Genomic DNA, 19,982 nt, shown 5'->3' with positions numbered 1-19,982 from the left:
ATTATATATTGAAGGACGAATTTCATAAGACTTGTATAGATAGTAACTCAGATTTTATATTTATAAGATACTATTTGTTTAGTTCTATTTAGAAAAAATTTTCGAATGAAAGAGATCGTTTTGTACATAAAGGTATATCTCAGTAATAAAAACCACTGACTTCTGTTGCTGCTATAATATTGCATTATATTCTTCAGTAGTGTCGAATTTTAAACCTAGAGTGATCCAATCTCTCCGCGTCTTTCTGTCAATAAAGGTATTTTCAAATGTAATGTTTACCATTATGAATCCTTTATACATGTAATACTTGACATTTTTCAGGTTGATGGATTAAGTGGTGCATTTGTAAGAGTATTAGGTTCCAATTCAAATAGGTCTTCTGATCCATTCCTGGCAACTCTTAATAATGCACAAGAAATAGCATTTGATTTAGTGGTGACTGAAGCCAAACCTTTGTGTGGGACGATATATGTAATATTCGCTTCTGATGAGGGCACAACAGCCAGACTACAAGTATACATTCGTTTAACAATTAGAAGACCATTACTTATTTTCAACCCAACTTCAATATCAGAAAATATTATTCGGGGGACACAGGCTATAGTTAAGGTAAAGTTGAGTAACCAGGGAGAAGTCGCAGCCACAAATATTGTTCCAGACCTTTCAAATGATCGGCGCCTTTCTCTTGTGTAATTTTCTAACGTTAAAGACAATTCATCCACAACTTCAGAAAATATAAATATAGCTCCTGGAGAAGTTGCAACAATGTTGATTGCCGTAACGATACCACCAGACGCAGGGTTGGGAGAAATGAGCGGAACAATAGCTGTAAATTCAGATCTAGCTTCTGCCACGTTTGGCTACAGGTTCTTTATTACATCTATTCGGCGCCTCAACTTGACCTTCACTGTCTAAGTATGTTTATACTCTTGAGCAAAAGACCACATTGTATAATAATCTAGAAAGCAAATAAGAAATTTGACTAATTAGTTATTGCCGAAACAAATCAAGAGATTATCTTAGCATACATTTCATACGTATTGTTACATGCGGAAGAAACCGATAAAAAGATCTAACGAAGAGAAAGCTCCACAGTAAGTAGAGAAGATTAATTTAGAAGGATAAAAAGTATGCAAATGTTTCATTTTTTAACTTCTGTTTCTATAGTTTCAGAATTCACACGAAGAAAAGAAATAGATTTTGCACACAAAATACATTGTGACAAATGGTTGCTCAACAACGGCTAACCTCCAACAGTCTTAAACGCTTGTAAATGTATCCATCAAGACCGCATAATTAAATTTTAATGTTGAAGTTTACCACCCATCATTCAGAGACAAATACGTTTATCTGAGGAAACATGAGATGCAGTTAAAAATATACCACTCGCCTCTTTCGAGGAATAAGTTAAAAAAGTATCCCTTTAAGCACCATGACGTCCAAATCTGTTTTTAAATATACATTTACAAATATGCTTGGTCTTGCAGTCCTTGAATAAGAATGATGTTAAGAATCATTCAGTGATTTGGTGGAGATATCTAAATATGTTAAATATACATTTTTATTACGGTACCAACTCCTATTATTCACATAAACCTCGGATACTTTTCTAACGTTATTATGTTCAATTTTGAAAAAAGGTCGTGATCTGCACGAATTGGAATAGCTTTCTTCACAGTTCCTCAACACCTAACAACTTTGTCATGCTTGTCTCCTAACCATGATGTCGCAGAGATTGCACTAGTTCAGATACTCAGATATCATTTACATCAATATTCAAAACACGTTTGTCTTACTCTCAATCACCATTCAGCTAGCTAGTACTTACAAATGTTTCAAATGTAGATTCCAGTTTAATGATGTAAATATCCTGAACAGTAGTTGGGATTACGGTCCAGGTATATTTTACCGCAACTCTCTGTAGGAATATACCCATATGATTATTTTCGGGTTTTGCCAATATGACTGCACTGTATGTGGAATGGCCATCAGCTCCTGCAAAGAACGTATACTGGTCCTCGCAGATGTTTTAAAATGTCACGCGACCTGTAAATCGTTGATAAAGATAGTATGTTCTACAGATTGAATAACCTACGAAATAAGCTATCGTTTTGAAAGATATTTATCGTATTGAAGAGTTGCTTTTTCTTAACGGAATCAATGATCTTTGACATAGAGGTTAAGACAAGAAACAAACTTATGCCAATACGCTTTATTAGAAATCAAACCAATATTATAGGAAATACCGTTTGTAATATAAAATAATAGATAACTAGTGAGAAAACATTGGAAATGCAAATGATGTTAATAAATTATCCATTATACCATATGTTTCTGTAACATAAGAATATACTATTTTTTGTTTAAATTTATTGTGACAGATATTTACTGAAAAATTGCGCTTCTTATCTAGTTTCTAGTGATTTGCAATATTTTTCACTTTAGCACTGAATTTACCAAAGCGTATAATTGTTCAGTATCTTAAAGATAATAAGAATTATGTTCATTTGCTTAGCTTTTTGTATTTTTGTTACGTCTTTATCACATCATCAACTGCAGTTTGCTGAATGGAAATTATACAAGTTGTTAGACTTTATATTAGTTGTAGAGGTCGATTAGCTTAGCACGTTGAAGTGCATATATTTTTGTAGCGTTTTCAAATAAAGGACATACACATTATTACGTTTGTAGGGTTAATCTAACAAGTTATTTAAACAGCTATGCAGTTCCTGGAATGCGATAAGTATTTGTGATACCATGAGTTATTTGCTTCTTTCGCTAATTTACAGCAATGTTTAATTCTCATTGGCCTGGCAATGTAAATATAAGATTATTTAAAATAATAACTTGATCTGGATAGTCCAGACCTTCGGAAAGACATTCAAATGAATAAATTATATCACCAACGTCAGCATCAACACCTAGAAGGAAATATCTCATACAAGACGTCAGGTAAGAAAGAAACTCTCCCACTGTTTCTGATAATGTAATGTGTAATATCCAATCAAGAATGCACATTCATATGCATATACACACATGTATATATGTGCGTTTCATAGTATCATGATAATGTGTAACGAAACGATTCAATCATGATAATTAAAGCTGGATGTTGGATGAAAAAGTAAGACTTACAACTATATAATCATAATTATTAAATTAAAATGATAGAAGGAGTTATTACTAGTGAACTGAAGTTAAAATATTAAAGACGTATGATCAGGAGTGCATAATATTTAAGAAAGCATTTTGTTTACAATAATTTATCGCAGCCGTAAGGAGGACCATCTCCGTGGTTCTATGCGTCTGCGTATAGAAATGATCAGAGATATTGACAGCAATACACATATTAATGACAATCATACCTGTTTCATTGGTAGTGAAACGCTTTTCCGAGTATTGTCTTTGTGGATTGCTTAGTCGCACTTCTGCTCCACTGACAAGAGGTGCCCCTGACGCGAAGTATGTGTACTCGTCCTTGACATAAAGTCCTTTCCGACCCTGATCGATTTTTGTTTGATGAGTTACTGGTATATCGTCTACAACAATATTTGAATATACTTCGCTTGTCTTGTAACATCAAAAACTGTGGAAGGAAAAGCAAATGATAAAATCAGTTATGTAAAACAGTCATGCTTTCAATTAATTGCTGTGTTCAGACCTCACCTGAACAAACTCGACAAACAAGGAGGATGAAATTGCTAATACTAAGTGGTGAAAAGATTAATCCATAGATTTTGTTTTCAATTTCAAGACGATAGAGTCAATAGGCAGCATAGAAGCAAATACAACTCTAATCGTTCCGGTGAAAGCCACATTAAAAAGTAAAACAAAGCGAAATGGAGCTGCTGCGGCATTTTGTGGACTCTTGCTTCTATACGACTATGACTGTGCCGGGTTGCAGACACGAAATCTTGACGTCACACTAACAAGAGAATACCCTCGACGTCCGCCATTGCCATGTGGATTCGGTGGTGGAGGTGGTGGTGGAGGAGGAGGTGTTTCTTGTGAGTAATGATACTAAAACTATTTTAACATAATTTTTATATAATCAAATACAGCATAAACATATAGAAAGAACCTTCCATTACTTCAATAATTTTAAATATTTTACATTTTAAAAAAAACACATTCAATTTATATTTCATGTAATACCCCCTTCGATTTTTGGATATGCCCTATATTCATCCAGGGATGTTTAAATCGATATTGTAATAATGCGTGGAACTTATTTGCATTTTTGAGTAGAAATACGGAAATGCTTGAAGAATAAAGTGCAAACATTGCAATATCATGGGTGGGTAAACCATCAGCCACACTATACAATGTTACCACTTCACGATTGAAATATTTTCGAATATCTGCCTTAAGTTGCTTTTTATTATACATGTATAAAGGCAAAAACAATCCGATTTCCATTGGGTTACTCAGTTTTTATCCAACTTTATTAAAAGCTGCATTGCTAGATCGCTGAAAATACATTTACAAATTGTTTGGGGAGGGCGATGTTTGACGAAATTAGCGCGTGCATACCATGCTTCAATATGTGAATTTTGAATTATGGACTATGTTTCGTACGTAAATAATACCTTTTTATTTTACTACCATATTTTATGCAGGGATTTTGACGACGCCGTTTTGGAGTAAGCAGTAACATAAAAGAGCGATTGTATTTGATAGACTTCAGAGCGTAATATTTTTGCACAAAATAGTATAATGATTGTTAATTTACTTGTAATGAAATGGTTCTTCGTTTTCTTTATTTGTAAATTTTAAAAATGATTTGTGCTTGGCCTTGGCAAGCTTTCAGTCTAGGTCGGTAGCAGAGGATGCATCCAATTTTCGATTGTCACTTCATTTCTGTTTGCTATGAATACTAATCAACGCCTGATTTAACGATCATTTTAAAGACGACTATGGTGCATGTAACAACTGCTACATTGAACACCTCATCGCTATATATAATTATTAGTTTTTATTCTCCTAGAAATGTTTATCGTAGCGTATTATATGTATACAATGTTCAAGTGTCTGCACGGCCTCTTCAAAGAATAACTGAACAGATAAGTGTAGGGACGCATAAAGACTGTAGATATTATATGGTGTGAAGCTATTAATTGTACGTTTTCTGCTGCGCACGATGGTGAGATGTGTTATTAGGTACATCGTACTCATTTCATACCAAAGTTGGTCCTCAGTACAGAGACACAAATCATTTCTCTCAAGAATACGTGAATATCGATTTAGGATGTAGTAGACACAGTACGTTGCATTGCGAAATTGGCATCACTTACGATAGTTCATGTTAGCAGGAAGGAGAGAAACGACAAAATAAACTAGTACTGCAACATTCATTTACAGCTAATTGGTCATCTTTTATGTATGACTCCTTGATTGGTATCTGACAAATATAGTGTGCCAGTATACGGTAATTCTTCGCAAATCAACAGGTCATGTGCGTGTAGTCACTGTGAGTGTCCATGATGCATGTAAAAAATAAAAACATGGAAATATGAGTTCAAATAACAGAAAAGGGGCACATATATCTCCTGAAGGGAAAAGAAAGTAGTTCCAAAAGAGAGATCGTTCACTGTGGCGATGAAAATAATATGGTCATTGTGGCAGTATTATTATCATTTGAATATGTCCTTATGAAAATATAATCAATATTCTATACACATTTCTTATACAGATACTAATCTTGAGTCAATAATTCTTTAATATTTTCAAAATCATAATTCACCAAACACAAATGCGTAAAACATACCGAACTTAGAAACTTTATAAACCATTTTCTACTGAGATGTTAAATAATGTTTGTCTCATATAAATATTTGCAGACGGTGGCGGCGGTGGCTCTAGTGGTTCCGGTTCATCGGTTTCCTATAATCCCGTGACGCCATTGTCATGTGATTGTGCAAAGACATTAATCAAATCATGCGCTCTAGCTTATCATCCCATTGTAGGATGTGCTTATGCTGTGGCTGACTTGGGAACTGCATATGCAGTGAGTGTTGTTCTTCTTAAAGTCATTATAGCCGTCATGATTGTCTTGGATTGAGGTTTTAAACCTGATACATAGTCAGATACAATACTTTACGCTTATGCTTTACAAATATCTATCATTTTATTAAATACTCCGAAAAACACTAGTTTAAACGTGAAAGTTATTGATTATTCTATTTGTGCTTTCCGATATGTTTTATCAGAGTTCGTAATGAGAGAGGGTTTTGAATACCGAGTAGTTGCATTTGTTTCAAATTAATAGCATATAGTCGTTAACATTCGTAATTACTGCTTTTCGATATGCTTTGATACACATTATTAAATATCTATTTAATGTATTATCTTGTTTTCATTGTTTCTTTAAATATAATAGTATTGTTACGATCGATCATTTCAATATCAATTTGTTTTAAAAATAATTGTAATGAAGGCTGCTAATTTCGAGAACATTTCTTTGTTTCATCTTCATTGATATATCAAATCAAAATCTGCCTATTTCTCGTTATGAAGCGTACAAGTTAATAAACTTACGACATCCCTTTTTTAACCCAGAGAAGTGGCGGCGATGCCATTCTTGGAACCTTAAATGCCGTTCTGGGATTAGCCGATACCGCATTCGCCTGTGTGTTCGGTGTCGTTTGCAACCTATGCGGGTTGTTTTACACAACAATCAGGTAGGATACATTTGTACATTGCATAACAATCACAATGTGGTATGGATTCTGGATCTGCCGCGTAAATGTTACGGAATAATTTCAGCATACTTTTTCCGTTATGATATGAACTTGCCAAACGAAATTGGTTCCATCTAACTAAGAACAAAATGCACTGTGTTTTTTACCCAGCATTACTTTTCAACTGAATTACCAAGAGAGGAGGAATGTATTTTCTTTGTTCGTTTACCTAACACAGCCACTACCACTACTGCACAGATCAAATAGCTTGCATACCAGAAACGTCGAGCATTATCCATGCTCTTCATATGTTGCATTACTGTATTTAATTATTAATATCGAGCAAATCAATTTTATTTCTTGCCTCCTTTCTAATAATGCATGAATAGGAACCATTACTATTACATCACGCAAATAACATTAATTATAATGAGTAATAGTCTAATTAATATAACATATTTCACACGTACAAGAATGTACATATTCACCGAGGTACTCGGGGCATTGTTTTAAATGGAATCTGTCCTTTATATTGTATATGTATAAAACAAGCTGAGATAGATAAGGCTGGGATTCTCTACTTTTTTGCTAATGGTATTTGAAAGTCCTCTCGTATAATTACGTCAATACTTACTTTCCTTTTGGTTCTAGATGTGTCATCGATGTCGCTAACAACTGTGGTAGTGCAAGACGACGACGTGACGTCAGTTCTGAAGTGGTTGAAAACATGATACAAGCCACTAAACCAGTAGACAACTTCTTAAAAATGATGGCAGACATCTATGGAGATGACGCTATGTATATGTTTATCATCTTTGTTATCATGTTTGCTCAAATTACTCCATTTATGGGTTTAATGCATACATGAGTCCTTTTCATCTTATGTTTTATACATTGTCCAAGGTGTACCTCAAAGCGAATATGGTAGCAGCATATATTTATACCCTTGTACTTTCGTTTCTCCTTCCGATTTTTTATTCTTTTTCTTTCCAGTTTCATTTATGTCAGTGTTAAGGCAATGCATGTGGATATTCGTATATTCCATTAATGCATACATGGTCTCTTTCTAAACTCGGAAGATTCACTTTTAAGACAGTTTCGCCTCTACTGATCAATCTCCACCAACTTAATATTACCAAGTCATTGTTTCGTTTAGCTCAATCTTCTCAGTCTTTGCCTGCGTGAGTCAGAGACCATGTCACAGAAATTTTCATCCGCTTAATTGCTTTCACTATCGCCTACACGTCGTTTCAGTTGGATATTCATAGTATACTGACGACAATGACACTTCCTGGCGATTGTGTTGAATCATTCCACAGCATTTGCATATACTAAATAGAAGCTAATTTCTCCCCGTCCACATCTATTAAGGTTCAATAGTTCGAAATAAGCAGAACTATATTTTTACAGGTACAATTTGAACAGAACCTGGTTTGACTCCTTCAAAATGGCTGTATCTGACAATAGTCCTGGAGGAACCTTACTAACTGCAGATGAAAGAACCAAAGTACTTGGAACTGTGGGAAACCAAGAATCGAAAACAGTTTTGAACAAGTTTCTTATTCGCTGGAATAACACAGGTAAAACTGAAACAATTAATACACGAATTAGTGATTAACAATGTACAGAACAGAAATAATCTTTCGCCTGGCCAATACTTCAAAGTCTGTCTATATAATAAGAATATGTTCGTTCGTAGATTTAAACAAATAAACTACAGAGACTGTTTATGTTCTATTTGCAGAATTATTCTAAAACTATTGATGCTTGATGTATGCGGCCTTCGGTAACCTCGTAACAAAATGCTTTTCATTGGTATCCTTAATATACAATTTCCTGTTAAAATGTAATTATCTTTATTTTTCTTCTTCCCCAGCACTCACATTTTCTATTTTGAAATAAAGGAAATAATATATTTAACGTATCGTCCTTCAAAACGTCCTAATCATGTGCTATTTCTATCGGTGAAAATAATTGCTAAAATACACGATTTACATGCACCAGAAATGTTACATTGGTTCTGTAAGTTCTTAAAAAGTAAATCCTATTGAAATTAATCAATGGACACAAATAAGTTTAACAAGCATATGCGTGTCTCTGATATATCTTTCTTTTTCTTTCAGCTGCCTCCTGGGAAAATGGAACTCTCCCGGAAATTACGGATACCAGTCTTGTGATACCGTTAAATAAACTTTCACCTAGAATTAAGCAATATCTGAATGATGTTATTACTGCAAAGCAGGTCACATATACAAATTCATATTTGCATATTTCACATATATTATTTTTTTCATTTTTTTCTAATATGACTTAAATGTTATTGCTAAAGAATATACAACTGGCGCGGCTTCATTATTGCGTATCGGAAGGTACAGTAGGGTAGGTTCTTTAGAGGCCGCAGAATTCAGCCGATTTTGATTTAAAGCTGCAAAAACTATTTCTTAAATGTAAAGACTAGAAGCGAAAGTTAAAGCAACGAAATAGATCTCACCGTATGTAGCCCAAAGTCTTTGTAATGACGTATATAGTTAAGCCATTCTAAGGGTACATTGCCATCATGCTACAAAATTGCATTGGATCCTGTTCGAAGCCTCCATACTTCTTATTCTCATTCTTCATATAGAATATTATTGTTAACTTGTTATTTTCCTTTTGTTTTCATCTTTTCAGTTTTCACAATAACTTGGGATTTTTTGTCGTGTTTTGTCCGTGGCATATGTAGATATTTTTCTGTCTCTTTTTGTCAGAGCTTGGCGCGAATGTTCGCATTGTGTTGGTCACATCTTACTAATTGCAACCGAAATACAAAGTATCAGAATCCATGAAAACTAGTGTTCAGCTGTAACTGCTTTCTTTTTTCTGTCTTTAAGAGCTTCTGACGATTAATCCCTCTAGCCGTAAATTGCTTTTCATTATTAAGATATTTATATTTCCACTGTCTGGATGTACAAAGGAAGAAATGATCTCTCTGTTTACAGCTGGTTATAAAGTATCAGAACTAAATACCTATGAACAATAGCGATGAATCTAGTTTAAGGTATAAGTAACATTTAAAAAATTATATACATTTTTGAAGGTAATTGGAATCAAAGTTATTCGAGTGTTTCATGCAAATGAAAGTGTAACGGTGTTTTCAAAGTGAATCAACTTATTTATGCGTTTACGGTTAACAGCATATCGTGTGTTTATCGTTCAAATTAATTAAAATAGCATAATTCACCATTCAAAATAATATATTGTTTTATATTCAGATATTTCAAAACAGATACCAATTTCTAATATAATGTGATGTGCACGGTTTCATTTTCTTTTTTAGAGAGGCTTTGATTCAATATTCGCCAATTTTAACAATGCAGCAAATACGTACAAGACTGCTGAGAAGCTGAACGAGGTACTATCATATAAAATTGACGTAGCAGGGGCTTATCTTGTTTAATGACACTAGTTTCATCCAGTCATATGGCGTAGTCCATGGAATATTTAGTAATTTCACTGTACATATTTACTCTTCTTTGCATACCTGCCCATTTCTGAGAGTGATACAACATGTAATGAATTTATAAACCAAAAAAAATACTAACTAACAAAGAAACACATTTGATATGATCTTTCGTTTTATTGTTAATCAGTTCAATACATGTGCTTTCATCATGGTCATACAGTTTATGTTAAGTATTAGCCATAGGTCTTGAGGAAAATATTATCTTAGTTTACATCATCCGTTTTGTACTATCTTTCATCGATCTCAGTTTTAGTAACTTTAACTGATATATCTATATAATATATATATATATATATATATATATATATATATATATATATATATATATATATATATATATATATATATTAGTTTCAAAACGATTTAAATAGTATTCAAAAACTTGTTTAATGTTGATATCGGAATATGAATTGGTCGTTGCGGTGCTAAGGGCCACTATCCGAGCCTAAAACTAAGTCAGACACGAACGCAAGGCAAATATTTCGAATCCAACGTTTCCTAGAAATATAAAATGATAATTTGTAGTTCATTTCCTTTCTTAAATTCATTAAGACTCATGCAAATGTTACTGGATCCACGAGCCTTCATTAGTGTTCAATCGCTGACTAGAGCTTGACAAGCACATTAATCCGTATGGTCTGTGTCATGTAATAATGATGATGAAATTTGTTTATCTATTATAAAGTGGTTTCAGACTGACACTGGATTTAAGTATAATGTTACTGCAAACCCAAGTTCCGCCGAAGTGACTTTTACAAAAATTTTACTGAAACGTAACTTACTGTAATAGTATTTTGCATGTATTGATTCACACGTCCTAAAAAGACTATTTAAATCGTTATTGCAGGGTAGTGCCAAAGATGACGGAGTCTGTGCGAAAGTTAGAGTCCGGATCGTCCAAGAGCTCGTTTTCACACGAGACGCTTTTAATGCGCGCCTTGAAATCGAGAATGGTGAAAGGGCTTCTCTAGAAAATATCAAGGTTGAAATAGAAATTAGACAGACTTATGGAATTGGTGAACCTGCAAACAATAAGTTTTCTATTGGTAAGAAAGGGTGCTTCTTACACCACCCATACTGCTCCCTTTGATGTTTCGTATGTTATAAGGCCTTCCAATACGACATACCATTTTTCCTCGGAAATTGTTCCTTGATGAATACATATTGGTGTCATCAGATGAAGGCGTGTTTGCATCAGGCTACTCGGTTAAAACGACGTCATCATTGCGATTGACCATAAATTACGCAAAGAAACGTTATATAAAACACTCTAGGTTGAATAGATCAACCGATCTAAATCAGCAATAGTTTTTGTTGTTGTGAATTAAGATTCAGTATTGTTTGTGAATATTGCTTACAAATGAAAGGCATGGAATATTTACTCTAGAATAAGACCTCTATGAGCGATTTATCTTCACTAAGATGCAACATTTTCATGCTATACCATAATTGTCCACGATTTGAAGTGTATTCCTTTCTTGAGACTTCCGTAAATAATTGAAGATGTTTACTAACTGGTCTATATCAATAATATCTTTGGAACGTCACATTTAATAGCATCTGTTGAATGCATGGATACTATGTATCCCTTTTTTCCTATTGGAAGCAAATTGTGTACATTGAACTATTGGGCATTGGTTTATGTGAAAACTACGTTCAAAAAACACGTTCTGTAGAAAACATTGCGCAATCAACAACCTTTTTTCGAGAACCACAATGAAACATCTTTCACCGATATTGTAGTCCAGTGCTTCTTACCATGGTTTTATTATAGATGAAGTAGATACGTTAACATGGAATACATTAACATGGAATACGACGATGTTACATGTTTAATTAATTCAAATTTAGCGGAGGTCATCACTTTGCAAGATAAAATTTACATCGTTAAATTTCAGCAGTTATTCTTATTTCATTTGTTTGTAGGAAAACCAACGTTGAATGGTATAACTGCAGTTGACGGTACTGGGCGGTTAGGCATCGATATATCTGGATTTGCAGAATGGCTGATGATACCTCATTCAAACGCTGCACCGCAGGATGATACTCGATACGACGTCGGTGGACGTTTGTCCTATACTGTGGGTGGTTCCAATTTCTCCGTGCCCCTTTTACCTGACACGATAACAGTGAAACCTAATCCAAGTCTCGTCGTACATTACTTCCACGAAAAGTACGTGAGAGGCGATGACCCTCTCACTCAGAACGTTATTGAACCTATTGTGCCCTTCACTTTGGCTGTAATGGTAATGAATGCTGGATATGGAATTGCACGTGCTTTAAAAATATCTTCTGCTCAACCTGAAATTATAGAAAATGAAAAGGGGCTTCTCATCACATTTAAAATTATTGGCGCTCAACTTGGAAACAATCCTCTTGCACCCTCACTTACAGTTAATTTTGGCGATATTAATTCGTTGCAAACAAAAACCGCAAGGTGGTTACTAACCTCAAATTTGAAAGGTACATTCTATAATTACAGTGCAACGTTTGAAAACATAAATCCACTTGGTGATCCACAGCTATCCCTACTTGACGAACTTGGATACCATGAGCTCATATATTTAGTTCGCATTGACCTCTCTTCCAAAGACGACGGTCTAGACGACTTTCTTGTGAATGACGTTGTTGACGAAAATGACATGCCAGATAGACTTTTTAACAGCGCTAATGGAAGTGATGTCCATCAAGTACTTGTTGGTAATGTAACGACATTCAAGCTTTTGGACAAAATCACTCAGCCATCTTCGAAAAGATATAAAGTCGTGCAGCTTACAGTTGTTACAAATGCATCCTCTTGGTTCTACGCTAGAGCTGAAAACAAAGTCACAAATCCAAACCTTGCCAATGATGAATATTTGTTAAAAGTAGTTAGAACCGATGGAAGAGAAATTTGGGTGGAGAAAAATGCATGGCAAACCACACATATCAAGAATATGTTCCTGTTTCATTTATTGGACTTTATATCACAAGATAGTAACGAAGCGATCGCAATAAGCTACAACCTTACATTCGGACCAAGAAACATATATGCCCCAAAATTCAGCTCTTCTGAATATATTGCAGAAGTTTCAATTAACGCTGTACTGGGTACCACAGTCTTGACATTGAAAGCACATGACATAGATAACGACACATATTCATTTAAATTCAAGAATGCAAGTTCTGAACAGTTTTCTGTGGAAAAGAGCACCGGAGAAATAACCGTGGCGAAGACATTTACTTCTGTAGGCACTATCACATTTGAGGTTGTCGTTGAAGACTCTGGTATCCCATCCAAATCATCATTTTCGGTCGTGATGGTGAAAGTAAATGATGGAGACATGACCTCATCGCCACTGAATACTACCCTGGTAATACATACTATAACGTCACCTTCAACATCATCAATTAACGCAACTTCCACAAGACTTACTAATGCTATTACAAACGGAACAGTGATTACAACGCATGTTAATCCAAATTATACCGCTTCTACTCTTACCAAGTCGGATTCGATTGTAACTGATACAATGCCATCTTCCAGTTTCGTTGTTGTGACTGAGAAATCATCTACACATACTCTAGCCAGCTCTACAAATATCATAATGTCAACTACGCCAAGAAATGTAACAAACAAAGAGGAACAAGCAGGAAGCACACCCTTTTGGGTCATTCCCACTGCTATTGCCGCAGCAGTTCTTGTATTACTAGTGATAACCATATTAGGTTTAATTTATGCGTTAAGGAAAAGGTCATTGTTAAAAGCATACGTCGTTTGAGTTCATGTCCGTATGGTTCAGTTATTAATAATTAGTGTGGTGTCATTGCAAATAGAAACACTGCTACTACCACTGCTGCTACTACTACTACTCATACTCCTACAGGTACTAGTAATACTATCAATAACAGGGACACATCAGTAGTACTAAAGCCTTTATAATGAACATGCATTATTGGAATATTTAATTATCAAGAACATATTTTGCGAATTGCAAATAATTTTATGGAACATGTAGCCATCTTATAATACTGCATTTAATGAATTCCATATGCATTTATTATGTATACCAATATCGTATATAGCACAGTCCTTTTTATACATTGCTACTTTTTCTCATAAATCTCATCACAGGAGACCTGATTCAGTCAACCTTCTCTTTTCGACCTAATATTATCTCTGTTCGTTGTTGTTTGTTTCCGATATAGATTCGTTCTCTTAGATTATACCTAAAGAATAGAATAAAATATGTTTTCCTTGATCATGTAATGTTTAGATATTCCAGTATTGATGCCGTCACATACAGGTCGATTCCTGCAATTCACTTGCTTTATAACCACAATGTTGTGCGTTTAAATCATGTAACCTTCCTAATTTGAGTTTATTTCTCTAAGCAGTTTCCTAAACGTGATGAAAATGAGGCATCTAAAATTATATTTTTCAATATATCCCCATTTGCGACACATTTGATCCGATGTTTATACGAAAAGAGTCTACATGAACAAAAGTTAACCATATTGTTGATTTTCTTATCATTGTTTCGATCATGATGAATTTCATACAAATTCTTCCAAAACATATATGGAAGAAGTGTTGGCTAGACTTGACCTCTCATAAATACCAATTGTTTCTGAAATTCGTAAATAATAAGAAAATAGGCATTGTGTTTACGCTGGTCTCAGTAATCTTTTATGCTGTTTTATGAGCTTTTTTAAAATATGTTCAGTCTTATATGATCTCAACTGATTTTTATGAATGTAATCGCACAATTATACCCATTTTGACATATTGTTGTTTTATTGTTCTCTAGCAGCTAGTAGTCAAGATACTTTAATGTGTTTCATCCTCTAACTCGTGTTTAAATGTATTTATAACTTTTTCATTATATTTATTTTTCTTGCATTTTTATTGTTTGTTATTTTCTATCTTATCTCTCTGTATCTTTGCCCAGTAACTTTTGCATTGACCTATGCAACCTAGTCGTGTCGTCAAAATTATGTTCTAAATGAGTTCAGGACCACATACCTTCAAGGTCTTTTTAAAACGATAATTCAAGGTAGGTTATAACAATCATTTTCATTTAAGCTGTTACATTATGCAGATGTCTCATAAAATTGCAATATCAGAGGCTATCAACGCTCGTGCGGTGCTTGTACAAGATTTACACAAAATCTGGATACGCGTTCTGTTCCAATTCGGAACAAGTCTAATATAGCTTAATTATATAAAGGCCATCAGGCAGACACTAATTATTATACCAAATCTAACGAGCTGTCTCAGTCGATCCAGAAGAAGTCAAAAATAAAGCTTATATATATATATATATATATATATATATATATATATATATATATATATATATATATATATATATATATAGAGAGAGAGAGAGAGAGAGAGAGAGAGAGAGAGAGAGAGAGAGAGAGAGAGCATACAACAGTCCCTTTATCCGTTCCGAATAGTGTCAGAATTACTTTTGAATAGAGTTTAAATTAAATTGTCATTAAATAATTTATAGTTGGTGCATCGGGGAGCGTAGACCCGCGTACATTAATGAATGAGTCCGAATAGTCCTACCCAAGGTATTGAATACCGAACTAGATTCGAACATCTCTGATCGTTATCCAGCTGAACCATATATATATATATATATATATATATATATATATATATATATATATATATATATATATATATATATATATATATATATATATATATATATATATATATACATATATGTGTGTGTGTGTGTGTGTGTGTGTGTGTGTGTGTGTGTGTGTGTGTGTGTGTGATGTCATATGTGATGTCTAGGAAAATAGGACCAGTTTTTGTCTCTTATCGTTTCAACGTGGCTTTCATTTTTTATGACGTATATCCAATATATTTTTTGAACGAAATCTAGAACATTGCAGAATCTCGATTGCATCTTTTTCAATAACTATAAGTATAATGTATAAATATTTTACAAAATAAATTCCTAGTTTCTATGTTTATGTGTTTTTATTATCGACTCACAGATGCGATAATACACTGACACTTAGTTGCAAATACACCAATAACTTTTTCATTGTGATCTATCAGTGACCTGCAAAATACCCTAACTTAAACATGCAATACGTTTTGTGTTAAATTTAAATGATAATGTGCATAGCATGGCATGAAATAGTTAGTATTTGTAGTGGACTATGGATTAAAGTTTTACGTCATATTCCTAGATACAACGATATATCCTTACTGCACAGGTCGATCTTATACATGTTTCTTAGTAAAATTCAGGATCAAGAAACTATCATGCAGTAGCTAGCGCTCTTCAAGTCTGTGGTTTAGGTCATTTTTCGTAGCAATGGTCACAAAAATGGAAAATGGAATACGTATATATATATATATATATATATATATATATATATATATATATATATATATATATATATATATATATATATATATATATATATATATATATATATATATATATATATATATATATAGTATTTTGCCAATGATACTAGGAATAGAATGCTCACTTCTGACTCTATACAGATATGGGGTGGATATTTTCTTTTCCTACCTTAATACTATATATATTTCATCATGTGGCACCAACAACGTGATTTGTAAACGAGTGGCAATGCGACGAGTTAAAATATAGCATGTTTGGTACCACAAGATGAAATATATCCCATATTAATGTAGGAAATCAAAAGTTTCTTTTAGTATGTACCAGACTTGATCCAGAATAAAACTTGAAAAAAATATTAAACTTATGTAACGAATAAGTCTGTATTTCACACTTATATCATAAATAAAAATACTGAAAAAAGACTAATATTTTAACGGACACAGACTGGATAAACTTTATGGAATATTTCCTAGCTCAGAGCATGCATCAAAGACATAACCCAACTGTGCAAATGATCAATTTGATATACTCGGAAAACCCAATCTTGAGCATATTATTTCGAGTTATCGAATACACTGTTTTAGAGTTGATACATAGGCTAAAACTCGGTGAAAAATTTTTCCATCGTACGTTTCGTTTGCGTTGTTTGGCCTAAAGCGATATTTTTAAGTAGGACATGTGACCGTGTTACGAATGTAAAGGTTGTGCTTTAACAGTACGAAAGTTACCTGTTTTGACCTAATAACTGTGTAGACGCATCTGTGGTCATATGGCAATGGGCAAACAAGGAAACCCAACGCATGATACATGCAAACAGATACGCATACATATATGTTGTACGACCTTGATATTTTGACGACTTTATACACTTAACAGTTCGTGTGAAGAATGTTTGGAGACTGGCATAGGTTCATGTAAACACGTCACAATGCTCTTATGGTACAGGCGCAGTTTCTCAGTTGTTATCGTAACAACTGCACAAACGAAAATGTTTATAATCCTACCGCTCAATCAGCCTCTGTCGACCTCTTGTCGACACATAAACTAAAGTAAACAACGAGACTAACAAAACTCCTGAAGCTCTATACTAGATGTATCCAGAGAGATTCAAAGTCAGCTATTTTATCCATCTCGTTATTTCATGAGTTGAACATAACGTTTTTATTTTAATTATATTTGTTAATTTTTACTGTTATTGATTTTTATTTCTTTTTTTTTTCTTCTTCTTTTTCTTCGTTTCGATTTTTTCATTTCTGGATGAATGTGGTGGTAAGAAAATATTTTGTTTCACGAGCATTTTGTAAAGTTTGCTAAACATCATCCTCAGTAGTTCTAAATCTGAACCAGGTGTCTTTAAACTTCAACCATGTTTAATCCAGGGCCCGAGTTTCTCTATGCTGATGTCTTCCATGAAATCCAGAGAATACTGGTACTTTTCATCTTACATATTTCAGTCATCTAACCTCGAATAAATATTTTCATTAGGTGACATATTTGCTTCGGAAAACCTATCAAAACTATCTATTAATTCGTAGGTTTGAATGTATGTCCTCAAATAGTTCGGTGTCATGTCTGTGGTTAGGATCTTTGTAGATTTTGCATCACTTGCCTATCATGCCAACAATTATATAGAATATCACCTAAAGATGTGTACAGACTTTAATGTAATTTCAAATGCTATTCCGTTCCCTTCTCTGGTGAATCTATCATTGGATAAACCAGGCATATGCGGCTACGGACAATTTTCTCCGCCTATTAACATCATTGCACTTGGCCTGCGCAAAGAAGGAAGTTGCATCTGCCTGGGTTAAACTATACATTTTACGCTGTTCGGAGTGCTTCCTATGGATTCGTTTTGCAAGATTATTGATGAACAAATGATTATTATGACAAGATAGGTGCTTAATGAACAAGGTACATATTCTTGATATTTAGAAATGCAACTTGCTGTTATTGTGTGCTGTACCTCTTTATTTACAGCTTTAATAATAATGATCTTAATCGTTGTTATCGTTTACCGCAAACCACTGATTATGGCATGTATTTGTTGGATTTTAATATTATCCATTTGAGTTTGTAGACACCATTCATTTGCAGTTTTTTATACGAGTTCATTATACACTTTAGTTTTATTATCTTGTTTCAAAGCAGCTTAAATTGCTCAGCAGTAATCATTTACTGATTAACTATTGACGTTTATCTAGTATGAAATGAGGTAACATGCAAACAGATGGATGTGTTTGATTAGTTTTACTAAGGACGATTCGTTTATCTAATATGAAATGAGGTAACATGCAAACAGATGGATGTGTTTGATTAGTTTTACTAAGGACGATTATGAATTAGTCTTCTTGTGTATTCTTCTCTCAAATGAACAGTATTACTTTCAAAACAGAAACTTTTGAAACTCTCAATTTGTGTTAGTGTTTCATCCCATTTTAAAATTGTATTGTCGTTTGTGTTACAATTTGCTCTGGTGCATTGACTATTTTTAATTCTTTCTTTCTTTATTGTTTACAGATTATTTTCATTCCATAATGCATGTTTATATGTGATCATACTAATCTTGAAAAGAAATAATTCAGAATAATGGTACTTACTTACTCGTTAGTTTTAATTATGTTTAAACATAACAGACAAATTAACTTCTCTTTCTGTCTTTTAGCTTGAAATGGTCCAACGATGCCATTATTATTTACAGATAATCACATTAATATTTATTTTATCAATGTTGTCTATATTGACTGGAAAATGCTTGAACTAATAATTGATTTCAGCTTCTCTTAGGATCATTTTCAGAATAACTATCCTTCTTTCCACAGCATATAAGGTAAACGACAAAACCAGAATCGGAAAGAAACAGATTATATTCAAAACGTGTATACGTTCATAAACGGTATCAATGTGCATATATATGCAGAAAAAAATTGTATGCATGAGCTTCCTGTAGAAGGATTTTACATATACCTGCGCAATGTGAAGTATTCAATTCTATCATGCGTTATTGGTAATGTCTTGTTTTGTATGGTATGTATAATGTCGAATGAGATATCAATATTTATTTTTAATTTTGCCTCTCTTCGATACGTTTAGAGACCACGATCTAAGATACGATTCTTTGTATTCAACTTTCTCTTAGATGTGGTTCTCATAGATCTCATTGGTAAATGGAATTTAGCTCTTACAGATTCAAATTGTCGAGTTTATTGTGTAATGATCCTTTCCAATATAATATACTATAATCAAGGTCAAATATTGTTTTAATGAAGTTCCAAATATTTTCAGTAAGGTTTTGTTTCCAATCTTTATTTTTATCAAACTTATTTACTTTTTAGTTTAAATACGTATTAACGAAGGTTGTAGTTTCATTATGTTTTATTTTCTATAGTGATATCAGGTATCAGCATCCTTGTTTGA

The 19,982-nt window shown here is 33.5% G+C and overlaps 1 pseudogene; it reads left to right on the top strand.

Moving 5' to 3' along the window:
- LOC149772566 (uncharacterized) overlaps window positions 1-16,152 on the top strand; it is a 78,167-nt pseudogene extending 62,015 nt beyond the window's left edge.
- The last annotated feature ends 3,830 nt before the right edge of the window (window positions 16,153-19,982 follow it).

The sequence above is a fragment of the Sinohyriopsis cumingii genome, unplaced genomic scaffold, assembly GCF_028554795.1.
Source record: "Sinohyriopsis cumingii isolate HCF-2022 unplaced genomic scaffold, ASM2855479v2 utg001392l, whole genome shotgun sequence".
In the NCBI taxonomy this organism is placed as follows: Eukaryota; Metazoa; Mollusca; class Bivalvia; order Unionida; family Unionidae; genus Sinohyriopsis; species Sinohyriopsis cumingii.
The sequence above is the reverse complement of the archived record's forward strand: the minus strand, read 5'-3'. Positions and strand labels throughout refer to the sequence as shown.